This window comes from Pongo abelii, chromosome 19 (assembly GCF_028885655.2).
Source record: "Pongo abelii isolate AG06213 chromosome 19, NHGRI_mPonAbe1-v2.0_pri, whole genome shotgun sequence".
Lineage (NCBI taxonomy): Eukaryota > Metazoa > Chordata > Mammalia > Primates > Hominidae > Pongo > Pongo abelii.
In genome coordinates, this window is record NC_072004.2 from 13,164,478 (window position 1) to 13,176,185 (window position 11,708).

The window sequence follows — 11,708 nt, forward strand, 5'->3', positions numbered from 1 at the left end:
AGAGTGAACAGACAACCTACAGAATGGGAGAAAATTTTTGCAATCTACTCATCTGACAAAGGGCTGATATAGAGAATCTACAATGAACTCCAACAAATTTACAAGAAAAAAACAAACAGCCCCATCAACAAGTGGGCAAAGGATATGAATAGACACTTCTCAAAAGAAGACACTTATGCAGCCAAAAGACACATGAAAAAATGCTCATCATCACTGGCCGTCAGAGAAACGTAAATCAAAACCACAATGAGATACCATCTCACACCAGTTAGAATGGCGATCATTAAAAAGTCAGGAAACAACAGGTGCTGGAGAGGATGTGGAGAAATAGGAACACTTTTACACTGTTGGTGGGACTGTAAACTAGTTCAAACCATTGTGGAAGTCAGTGTAGCAATTCCTCAGGGATCTAGAATTAGAAATACCATTTGACCCAGCCATCTCATTACTGGGTATATACCCAAAGGATTATGAATCATACTGCTATAAAGACATGTGCACACATATGTTTATTGCAGCGCTATTCACAGTAGCAAAGACTTGCAACCAAGCCAAATGTCCAACAATGATAGACTGGATTAAGAAAATGTGGCACATATACACCATGGAATACTATGCAGCCATTAGAACAGGGAATGATAGATACAAGAGACAGCCAAATGCCAACTGGTCATTGTGCACAGGGGGCTTGCCCAAATATGTCCAAAGTGAAAATTCCATCCCTTAACACATGTGCAGGAAGGGAAATAAGTTAATGTGGAGTGGCTCAGAGTGAGGACTCACCTGTGCACTGGGAGAGTGGGTTGGAGCCACAAGGAAATCATATCTTATGTAAGGGGGAGGAGCCTGGCCTCTCCAGCTTGTGTGTGGTGGTCTGGTATTGAATCAGTGATGTGGAAGCCTGTTGGCAGGATGCCCTTTTTTTCACTGAAAGCTTTCTTTTAATAAATTCCCGTCTCCTCACCTTTTAATATGTCCATGTGCCTAATATTTTCTGGTCATGAGACAAGAACCCAGATTTTAGCTGACCTAAGGAGCAAAAAATCCTGCATCAATATAGAATAAATCTTAATGTCCATCAATGGATAAATGGATTAAACATGTTGTATATAGACACAAAGGAATACTATTCAGCTGTAAAAAGAATGAAATCCTGTCATTTGTTACAACATGAATGAACCTAGAGGATATTATGTTAAGTGAAATGAGCCAAGCACAGAAGGATAAATACCATGTGATCTCACTTATATGTGAAACCTAAAGAAGTCAATCTCATAGAAGTAGAGTGGAATAGTGGTTACCAGGGGCTGCGGAAAGTAGGGGGCAGAGGAACGAAGAGAGGCTGGTCAATGGGTACAAAGGTACAACTAGATAGGAGGAATATGTTCTGGCGTTCTACTGCACAGTAGTGTCACTATGGCTAACAAGGATGTGTTGTATATTTCAAAATAGCTGGAAGAGCAGATTTTGTGTATTCCTAACACAAAGAAATGATAAATATTTCAAGTGATGAATATGTTAATTACTTAGATTTGATCATTATACATTGTATATGTATCAAAATGTTATTCCATTCCTCATAAATACGTACAATGATTATGTGTTAATTAAAAAAAAACTTTTTATTTTATTTTATTTTTTTAATTACTGGGGAATGTATATATATTTGCCACTTTCAAACTCTGTCTGGAATTCACCTTATTCTTACCACCCTCGTTGTGGCCACTCAGGTCCAAACCCCCCTCATCTTTTACGGGGGTCACAGAGATAGTCTCCAGAGGGTCACTGCTTCTACCTTTTCACTCCACTGTTTGTTGTCAACAACGCAGTCAGGACGTCCTTAAAAGAAAAATCAGATTCTGTCCCTCTTGTGCCCTCTGAAGTCTTCCTACTTTCTTCCAAGTAAGAGCCAGAATCCTTAGTTGGCTTACGGAACCTCCTCTCCCATTGCTGTCATTCCATTCCCCCTGATCTAGCCAAACTAGTTTTCACAGTCTCACTCAAGCACACTGGGCATGTTCTTATGGGGTTTTGTTGTTTTTGAAAGAATCCTGTTGTTCCCTTCCTGGACGTCTGGCTCTTCCCAGGGTGGCCACATAATAGCTCCCCCGGTGCCTCCAAGTCTTATCTTTAAGTCATTTTCTCAGTGAGGTCTATCTTTACCTCCACTTCTAACATTTCAACCACTCCCACATCAATATTTCACAACTGTCTTTTCTGCTTTTTTCCCCCTTTGTAACACTTGTCATCAGTTTTGGTTCTTACCTCTCTCTCTCTATTCCTGTCTCCCTAATTGGAATGAACATTCTACGACGGCAAAATGATTCTGAGGAAGCCTCTTTGTTTATTACTGAATTGTCGCAGTGGGTGCTCAACAAATGTTGTTTTGAAGGAATAACTGAATGAAATAATAAATATAATTAACATTTCAGGAAAACTACAAAGGAAACTGATAACATAGTTGCCTTTGGGGAAAAGAACTGGGTGGTCATTGTTAAGAGGAAGATTGGCCGGGTGCGGTGGCTCACGCCTGTAATCCCAGCGCTTTGGGAGGCTGAAGAGGGCGGATCACCTGAGGTCAGGAGTTTGAGACCAGCCTGACCAACATGGAGAAACCCTGTCTCTACTAAAAATACAAAATTAGCTGGGCATAGTGGTGCATGCCTGTAATCCCAGCTACTTGGGAGTCTGAGGCAGGAGAATTGCTTGAACCTGGGAGGTGGAGGTTGCAGTGAGCTGAGATGGCGCCATTGCACTCCAGCCTGGGAAACAAGGGCAAAACTCCATCTCAAAAAAAAAAACAAACAAACAAATAAAATAAAATAAAATAAAAGAGGAAGATTTCTCACTGTGTATCCTTTTGCAGTATATTACAAAATTAGAATATTTTACCTACTGAAATATATATATAGAATTAATTCAAAATTTTAAAAATATTTCTTTAATTGGCAACCACTGTTACTCAAGAAGCCAGCCTAATTGGCTTATTAATTTTCTGTGTGTTGCCAATCGAATTATGAATAGTGTTCCTTGATTCTAGTTTTAATATACATTTGTATAAGGAGTGAGCTTGAGGGTATATGAATATATTTCAGAGTCATGTATATTTTCTGTGAACTGAATGCATATACTTTGCTCATTTCTTTGTTAGGTTGTTTTTTTTAGGTGTATTGATTTGCAGGAAATCTTGAACATTAGTGATAATAGATGCAAATATGTTTTTCCATTTGTTGTTTGTTTTTTGCCTTTACCAATAGTAGTTTTGTCATGCATAAAGTCATGGTTGTATGTAGTTCAATTTATCTTTTTTTCCTGAAAATAGTTTATTCTTTCCTATGGAACAGTTTAAGTAAAATTGCAGTTATCTGTCCTTCAAAGATTTGGAAGCTTTTTCCCGTGAAACTTATGCAGAGTGTAGCTCATGACACCTATCTCTATTTCTTCTACAGTAATTGGTATGTTTAGAATTTTTATATGTGCTGGTGTCAATTTTTTAATAAATTATATTTTCCTAAAAAGATTTTGAGTTCTCAAATTTATTTTCACAAAGTAGAACAAAGTAGTTACTTGTCATTCTTTAATTTCTCATTGTATTTGTGGTTATTTCCTCTTGTTTCTTGTTTTGATACTTGAGCTTACTTTAAGTTAGATAAAAGTTAATTTATTTTAATTTTATTTCCAAAAGAACCAGATCTTGAAATTATTTGTTAATTCTTCTATTTTATGTTTTCTTTTCTTTCTTCTTCTTCTTTTTTTTTTTTTTCTTTCAGATAGGGTCTTGCTCTGTCATCCAGGCTGGAGTGCAGTGGTCCTTTGATGGCTGACTGTAGCCTTGACCTCCTGGGCTTAGGCTATCCTCCCACTTCAGCCTCCTGAGTAGCTGGGACCACAGGTGTGCACCATCACACTTGGTTAAGTTTTGAATTATTTGTAGTAACAGGGTTTCCACATGTTGCCCAGGCTGGACTTGAGCTCCTAGCCTTAAGCCATCCTCCTGCTATAGCCTCCCAAGTGCTGGGATTACAGGCATGGGCCGCCATGCCCAGCTTGTTTTGTTTTCTAGTTCCTTACTTTCTTTTTAAATTAATTTATTTCTGTTTTTCTTAGCTTTTTGTAATTTTTTAATTTTTTGATTTGAATGTCTAACTTATTTATCAATCTTTTATTTAAAAATGTTATTGGAGACTATACATTTTCCTCTGAGCACTACTGTAGCTGTATTTCATAGAATTTAATACACAGCATTTTCATTATTGTTGATTTTCAGGAATTATACAGATTAAGTTGCATTGCATCTTTGATCGAATAATTGAGTTGAGAGGGTTTTAAAATTTCTAAATGGCTTTTTGTTTTCTGGCTTGATATTAATTTATAGTTTTCTTCTTTTTGAAATGTCTTTCTGGGCCAGGCGCGGTGGCTCACGCCTGTAATCCCAGCACTTTGGGAGGCCAAGGCGGGCAGATCACGAGGTCAGGAGATCGAGACCATCCTGGCTAACATGGTGAAACCCTGTCTTTACTAAAAATACAAAAAGTTAGCTGGGCGAGGTGGCGGGCGCCTGTAGTCCCAGCTACTCGGGAGGCTGAGGCAGGAGAATAGCTGGAACCCCAGGGGGCGGAGCCTGCAGTGAGTCGAGATCGCGCCACTGCACTGCAGCCTGGGCGACAGCGAGACTCCGTCTCAAAAAAAAAAAAAAAAAAAAAAATTTCTGTTTACTAATGGCTTAATAGATGGTTAAATTTGAAAAATATTGTTTTCACATAAAAAGGTCTAATTTTTTTCTTTATAATATACAGACCATGGTATGTTTTGTTAACTCCATTTTATATTATTTTTTCTTCCCTCTTCTTATTTATTGTTTGTCTGTTTTTATCCTTACAGTCTGAAATAGATGAATTGAAACATCCTCTCCATAATGACTGTCTCTTATATATCTCCAATAGTTTTTGCTTTATGAATATTGATGCTATGTTAAGAACAGTCACTCATAAGTGCTTTGTTTCATTAATCCCAAAGCACTTTTTGTCCTCCTCTAAGGTTCTTTGCACAATTCAACTTCTTTTCTTAAAGACCACACCCCCTTGGAACCAACCCAAATGTCCAACAATGATAGACTGGATTAAGAAAATGTGGCACATATACACCATGGAATACTATGCAGCCATAAAAAATGATGAGTTCATGTCCTTTGTAAGGACATGGAGATGAAATTGGAAATCATCATTCTCAGTAAATTATCACAAGGACAAAAAACCAAACACTGCACGTTCTCATTCGTAGATGGGAATTGAACAATGAGCACACGTGGACACAGGAAGGGGAACATCACACTCTGGGGACTGTTGTGGGGTGGGGGGAGGGGGGAGGGATAGCATTAGGAGATATACCTAATGCTAAATGGCGAGTTAATGGGTGCAGCACACCAGCATGGCACATGTATACATATGTAACTAACTTGCACATTGTGCACATGTACCCTAAAACTTAAAGTATAATAATAATAAAAAAAAAAAACGAAAAGAGCCAAATCAAAATAACCAAAAAAAAAAAAAAAAAAAAACAGACGACACCCATCCTTCCCTTTCATTGACTTTTGTCAGTCTACGATAGTCAGTCTTTCAAAATCATGTTTTAGTTAGGTTCCATATACAGAACATTTGTTTTGTGATTCAATCCAAATGGCTTTTTTCTATTGATGGATGAATTTAGTTCATTTTTATTTAATGATATGCCCCAGATTTGGTCTAAGTTATGTTATCTACTTTATGTTATGTTTTCTGGTTTTGTAACTTTAAAATGTTACCATTATAAGTCTACGTGTTTTGTTTTGTGGGTGTGTTTTATCAGGCATTGGAAGGGTTTGACTACTTGTTCTAGTGGTTACTTTAAAAAGTATAATTTTTGCAATCTTACTATGCTTCATAATTTTTCTAAATTTTGTATTATGAGGAAGGAATAACTTTCTTACCACTCATCTCACTTAATTTTAATTGATCATATTATTTTTTATGGTGTATATTATTATTCTTTTAAATATACTTACACATCAATTGCTAGATTTGTGGATCTTAATTTTTATCTTTGACCCCTAGTTGTTAAAGATTATGAACTCATGCACCTGTATTATACAGAACTAATCCTGAATTTCCACCCAGGGATAAATACCTGAGGCAAGTGTGAAGTATAGTAGTTACATCATCCAGTGTCACTGTCCTGGGGACACAGAAGGGAACATCTGGCTACCAAGAATGGACTCTGGCATTCTGTCTGTTTTTACAGACCTACCACCTGGCCTGACTTGTGCTATGCAGATCCTACAGTTATGCTAAAATCTGGGGTATGGTGAGTAAGCAGTGGTGTGATATATTTTGTGGGAGTCCAGTTTTCTCAAGTAATGAGAATCCAGCAGTGCCTAGCCTTAAATTCTAGTTATGTATTGCATTAATATAGCATATCATTAGAAGCAGGAAGAAGGTAAAGGAAACACCAAATACATTTTCTATTGTGCCACTTCACCTGAGTTTGCTGCTGATGGAGGCCCAGCACTCCCCTACTATAGCTTTAAAAGGCAACACAAAGCTTATTATGGTTGTGGCTCATCCAGACTCCCACCCAAGTACAGCAAGCAACAGGCAGTGACTCAATGTTCATTTTAAAAAATCTAAGTCTCGGGCCGGCCATGGTGGCTCATGCCTGTAATCCCAGCACTTTGGGAGGTCGAGATGGGCAGATCATGAGGTCAGGAGTTTGAGACCAGCCTGGCCAACATAGTGAAACCCTGTCTCTACTAAAAATACAAAAAATTAGCTGGGCATGGTGGCGGGTGCCTGTAATCCCAGCTACTTGGGAGGCTGAGGCAGGAGAATGGCTTGAACCTGGGAGGCAGAGGTTGCAGTGAGCCGAGATCACACCACTGCACTCCAGCCTGGGTGACAGAGCAAGACTCCATCTCAAAAAGAAAAAAAAAAAGAAATATTAAAGTGTGCATATATTTAGCAAAGAACTCATGTCCAGAATATATGATTCAATTTTACAAATCAACAAGTAAAAATGGGCAAAAGACTTGATCACGTACTACCCAAAAGAAGGTAATCCAAATTGTCAATAAGCATATAAAGTGTTGGTGCTGAACATCATTATTCATTGAGGAAATGCAAATGACAACCCAAATGAGATACCACTACCCCCCACCTGAATGGCTAAAATTAAAAAGTCTAACAATATTAAGTGTTAGCAACAATGTGGGTTAACTGAAACTCTCCTACTTGACTATTGACACTGTAAAGTGGTTCAGCCACTTTAGAAAACTGTTTGGCTGTCTTATTTTTATTTTTTTCAAAGTTAAACATATTCCTACCCTACCTGATCCATCAAATCTCCTTCTAGCTATGTACCCAAGAAAAATCAGTGCATATGTCTCAAAACACATTTGCAGAAAAAAATGTTAAAAGCAACTTTATTTCAAAAGACAAAATTTCAACAAATGTAGTTTAATGATCTAATTGGCATTCATTTGTGATTCATGAGTTGGGCAGCATCTCATCTAAAAATAGAGAGGTGCTTTGCTGTGCATGGCAGAATAGCCAGTTTTGATCAGGTAGCTTGAACAACATAGTATAAAGGAGCAAGAAAACAACATAGTACAAAAAGTGGATTTGTTACTATCAGGTTACTGAAGTTTACTTTCCTTATAAGGGTTAGAGCAGAGGAGACTTCCTTATTGTGTTGACAAATGCCGGACTGTTCAGGGATTTGGCTGTCATCTCTCCTGACTTCTTGGAAGGTCAGATAAACTTAGTTTTGATTTGATGACATGGAACTTGAGCACAAGTGACTTAATTTTGGTTTTGTATGTTGGAGCCTAGGGCAGGAGCTGAGTCCAAACCAGTGGCCTCCCATATATTTTATTTAACAATTATAATGGCCCAAACTATCAACAACTCAAATGTCCACATCAACAGGAGAATGGATACACTGTGATGCATTTGTGCAGTAAATACTTCTCACTGACAAAAAAGAATGAACTGCTGATACATGCAACATGAATGAATCTCAGTCGTTAGGTAGAATGAGAAAAACTCAGCCACAAAGGCATGGGTACTGTGTGATATCAGAAGAGACACCACTAATCCATGATAATCAGAATCAGAATAGTGGCTTGTTCTTGGAGAGGAGTGGTAAAAGGACACAAGGAATTTTTTTGTAGAAATAAAATATTTTATATCCTGTGACATCCAGTGTGCAATGTGCAATGATAACATGCATTTTACTGTTTACAAATTATGTCAATTAAAAAAAGACGAAAGGAGAAAAGAAAAGAATAAAGTATATGCCCCAAGCTTATAGAGCACCTACAAGACCTTGGGTTTATACTAAGTTCTCTTTGGCTTCAGCCCTTTTCCCTTCCTGTTAGAACACAGAGCTTTCCAGGGGTCACCTGGTTTGTTTCCTGACACTGCTGCTGGGTGTCACCTCATCATAAATCCATCCAATGTTGCTGCACATCACTGCTTCCTGGTCCTCAGGAGGCTAATGTTCCTGACGGGTGCCATCTGACCATGTCACTACCTGAAGAGCTGGCCTGCTTCACAGGCAGGGGGACAGAGTGGCACATCAGAGTGGCTTTCTGATGTGCACTGCTATGCATTTTACCTAAAATTAAGTGCTAAGGAATAATAGTGGGGCTTTTATGCTACACGCATGTTTTCCTTTCCATTAAATCTCAGATATGCTGTTTGCATATCTTAGTTCAGGCTGCTTTGAAATCCATAGGGGGAAAGAAACCCTTCATTAAGTTCAGCAGCATAGTCCGGCAATGCAGCAGCACCCCTATTTATTTTTCCTTCTGTAAATATTTGTGCTCTCTCAGGCTAAGGAGTGGCCTGTGCTAGAGACTAAAATATCCCCATTTATATCCTCCAGGTGCAGCAGGAAACGCCTGACCTCTCACCCTGCCCCTGCAATGACCTCAACCTCACTTATGGGGACCACCCTCTGGGCTGCCCTAACGCAGACCCATGATCACCTCTCCAGGTTGACTGCTGAATAGCAGGAGAAGATGAACCTGAAATTGAATGGTTATTGCAACCCAGTTTTTTCGGTCGAAAGGTGAAGGTTACTTAGCTTTTGTTGCTGCCTTCAAGCTTGTTAATGAAAAGATGGAAAAACAATATTGACAACAGTGAAGTCCAATTTGTTCAGAAATGGAACCTGATTTATTATAGAAATGAGACAGAAGACAAATGAAAAAGTAAGATATGAAATAAGACCAATAATAGGAAGAAAATTGCAAAAGTCTTAAAGAAATATTATTACTTTTTCTGCTAAGTCCATCCATCTGGGTTTTCAAATTTCTGCGATTCACAAGAGGATCATGACATGAATGTTAATCCAAAATAAGAGTTCCTATTGTAGCTGCTGAATGTATTTGCCTAACTATCTCTCACTGTTAACTCAACTTGCAGCTAAGGAGGTTTTGTTTGTTCATTTAATAAACATTTATTGAACTGCATAATAGTCCATGTATTTGGTTTATGAATTTAATTTTTAAACTTTCAATTTTCCATCTCTAGAAATTTACTTCCTTTTACATTTTCCCAAGTTTTTATCTTACTAATTCATGTCAAAGCTGTGATGCTCAATGTATTTCTAAGTTACCACTTATGTAAATTGCCCTATCTAGCTTATAAGACCATGATGAGGAGCAAATGAAGCAATCTTGGTAAAAATATATGAGAATATTTTTCATTTTGAATACATTATTTGACTTTTGATGGAAAAGAAAAACACCAAAGACATTAATTTATCTTTATAACTTTAATAATAAGCTTATACAAATTAAAACAAAAATACAAAAACAGAACAAAATAGGGAAAGTGAACTAATATGAGATCAAATTTTTTTTACTAAAAAATGTGATTGTGAATTTAAAAATGCAATAAAGTGTATAAACATTGGATGAAGGTCATAAACAGCAAATAGCACTTGGAAATATCTTGTCATATTCTAAAAGTCAAAGGAATTCTCAAAAAAGTCCAAAGACAAATAGTATAAGCCGTAATTTCTCATCACTTTGCAATAAAATTAAAAATTAACTAAAAAGGGATAAGATGGGAAAAAAACCCCAAATCAAATACAAAGAGATTTTAAAATACTTTCTGAAGTAACTTGTAGAATGAGAACTTCAATGATAGCCTACTTATGAAATAATGATTTATCTACCCATCTCCCTTTCTCTGGATGAGAGCTTGGCGGAGGGTAGTGAGTGACACATTCACCTGACTTCTTGTTTCTATAGCTCTTCCAGTAGCTGGAAAGGTACAATCTGCAGTTGACTCCTGAACAGCATGGGGGTGTGGGGCGCCAATCCCCTGTACAGTAAAAAATGCAGGCATAACTTTGGACTCTCCATAGTTATATGGACTACTAATCAACAGGACTACTAATCAACAGGACAGTAGTCAACAGGACTACTAATAGCTTCCTGTTGACAAAAAGCCTTACTGATAATATAAAGTCTATTAATACTTATTTTGTGTGTTATATGTATTACATGCTGTATCCCTACAATAAAGTAAGCTAAAGAAATGCAAATTTTCTTAAGAAAATCGTAAGGAAGAGAACATGTATTTACTATTCGTTAAGTGGAAGTGGATCATCACAAAGGTCTTCATCTTCATTGCCCTCAGGTCGAGTAGGCTGAGGAGGAGGAGAAAGAGGAGGGGTTGGTTTTGCTGTCTCAGTAGTGGCAGAGGAGAAAGAAAATTCACATATAAGTGGACCTATGCAGTGCTAACCCGTATTGTTCAAGGTTCGGCTATATTTCATTTTCTTCTGCAAGATAGGACCACTTGTACTAAATACTCAAAGTTTAGCCCCTGAAGCCTATATCATTCATTATGTAGGAGAAGGATGAATTAGAGACTCTTTTTTTCAAGACAAAGGTATGTCTTGCTGCAAAATCCTACACTTAAATGCCAGAAGCTGAACATTCATTGTTTCAGTCTTCTTATCTGAATTCCTTTCGCAACAATTCCTAATTACTTCCAGGGCAAGTGGGATGCCTGACGGGAACAGGGGTGAATGTTATTTTTTAGGCAAAATAGCAAAGCCCATTAAGAAATTTACAAATATTACTACTATTGTACTTTTTTATTAGAAAAATGGTAACATAAGAACTGAATTAAATGAGGAAGCAGAAGCCAGGGAATAATAAAATGAAAGTAGCAATTAATAAAACAGAAAAGAAAAAAGTGAAATTGATAAATTAGTCAAATGCTAGTTCTTTGAAAGGGATAATAAAATATATAATGTTAAGGTGGAATAGTCTTAATAAAAAAATTAGAAAAAATAGGCAATCTGAGAAGCAGAAGGGATATAAAATCAGATATCAAGAAGTATTAAAACTACACAAATAATACAATATAACACTTTATGATAATAAATTTTAATGTTGATGAAATGTTCACGTTTCTAGGAAGTATAAATTGCCCAATTAAAAAATCAGATTAATAATAATAAAACCTAGTTATCCATAAAAAAAAATTTATGAAAAAAAGAGGCTAAACACAGTTTTATGGTCAGTTTTTCTTGATTTTTATGAAACAGTTACTTATGTGCTGGAATAGGCTAAATCTTATTAAAAAAGTAAAAATCTTTCATATCTCTCATGCTAGAGCCTAACAATATATAATAAAAATACAACATAG

General features: G+C 36.9%; 1 long non-coding RNA gene across 1 annotated transcript in view; it reads left to right on the forward strand.

Moving 5' to 3' along the window:
* LOC129051446 (uncharacterized) overlaps window positions 1-9,510 on the forward strand; it is a 63,670-nt gene extending 54,160 nt beyond the window's left edge. The window contains exons 4-5 of the long non-coding RNA XR_008515730.1: window positions 6,156-6,342; window positions 8,923-9,510. This is a non-coding gene — a long non-coding RNA (uncharacterized LOC129051446). The remainder of the gene's footprint in view (window positions 1-6,155; window positions 6,343-8,922) is intronic.
* Window positions 9,511-11,708: the final 2,198 nt, after the last annotated feature.